Raw genomic sequence first — 1749 nt, 5'->3', positions numbered from 1 at the left:
CGACCAGTGGTCTGGGGCTGGCCAGCAGTCTTAGAGCCACGCTAAAGCTCTGTACCAAGGGCCCATTCCTTTGAAATAGCCCCCTCTTTCCGAGCATTCAGAGCATTCCGAGTCTTCAGAGCATGCCCTCCAGGGCTCCCACCTCTCCTCACACTAGGCTGATGCACAGCTTTCGTTCCCCTCTATTCCACTACTGCCCTGACCTCAGTGTCCCTGACTTGCATTAAGACATCTGAAGTGTGTGGTTCAAGCAAAGAGCATTTTGTTCCCAGCTGAACAAGGCTCAGGCAGACCGGCAGTGCCAGAGACGGGAGTGGGCACTGTTTGTCACTGAACTAAAGCTGGGCAGTGTGCAAGTTCCCCACGACAAACACCACCTTTCCCTGGGAAGGCAGCCAAGGCCTGGAGCCCTGTGTAGGAAATCCCCTGTGAGAGGCCTTTCCTGAGCGCCACAGAAAATGGTGCTTTTCATGGGCTCTGAGCCTCTTCCTTTCTAGCCTCAAAGGCCCACATCACATCCCCTGTCCTGGCCTTCTGCACTCCCTTCCCACGCCAAGTGCCTCCACCCCGGCGCCTCATGGCTCCTGCGCCCCTTCTCCTTGCCCTCCACACTCAGCTGGCTTCCCCAGCCTCAGAAAGCCACCTCCTCTCCCCAGCTGGGCAGCCGACTCTCCCTCCATCCAGCCTTCTGTGCCCTCCCAAGAAACTGTTCCATGCCGTGACCTACCATCTCCTGAGGCTCTTCTCGGGTTGAACAGAAATGATTTGTTGACATTGCCAGATTAGCAAGGGGAGCAAATTCCACAGATGCCTCAGTCCCTAGGTCTCAAAGTTCAGCCCTCCAGCTTGATAGCAGGAATAAGGTGATGGAGGCAGCCTCAGGTTGCACGGAGGAATAGCAACCACAGCAATCACTCTTTATGGGGCAATTACTAGCTGGCAGGCCATTGTTTAAGCCCCTCTCATGAGTTATTTATTTAATCCTCTCGACAACCCTCTGCAGGGGGTACTATAACTAGCCCCATTTTACAGGCCAGCAAATGGAAGCCCAGAGATATTAAGTAACTTGCCCAAGACCTCAGGCTAGAAGTGGCAGACCCAGGGTGTGCCTCCAGCATCGCCTCACTGCCTTTCCCGACATGCCCTGGGGTGGCAGGAGACTTGGATTCCAGCCCAGCTCTGCCCCTCCTGTGGTGGGTTACCTCAGGCCAGCCTCACTGATTTTTCAAGTCTTCATTTCCAAATCAGAAAAAATTATAGCAATGAGGTGATTTCTTGGGGCACTTCCGCATGGTGATGCTATGATTTTTTTCCCCTAATAATAAAGGTACTCAGAAAGATCTCCAGATTTTCTGGACTCAGGCCCACCCTACGTAAAGGGGGGAAGACCATGGCAAAACTGATCTTCAGTGACCCCTGAAGGCTCCATCAGTGCACCGTTTCCCTTTGTCCAGACCAGGCCTTTGGTACAGTCCCTGCTGCCCCTCTGGGCCCCAGGGCAGAGTCCCAGGGTGGGTGCAAAGAACATTTGTCTGTCACCTAATGACTTGGGGGACACACAGACTCCGCATATCAGGATGGGTAAACTCTAGTTCCTTATTAAAAGAGAGCTGTCCGTTGAGCGTGTCCTCATTGGTAACACAGGTGACCACATTGACCAGTGCTAGTCAAGCTCAGCTCAAGCAGTTGCTCCCTTCCAACTCTCTTGGGTAAGAGAGAAGTAATACTTTACACTTTGATATGAGATGG

The sequence above is a fragment of the Equus quagga genome, chromosome 15, assembly GCF_021613505.1.
Source record: "Equus quagga isolate Etosha38 chromosome 15, UCLA_HA_Equagga_1.0, whole genome shotgun sequence".
NCBI lineage: Eukaryota > Metazoa > Chordata > Mammalia > Perissodactyla > Equidae > Equus > Equus quagga.
Note: the sequence above shows the minus strand (reverse complement) of the source record.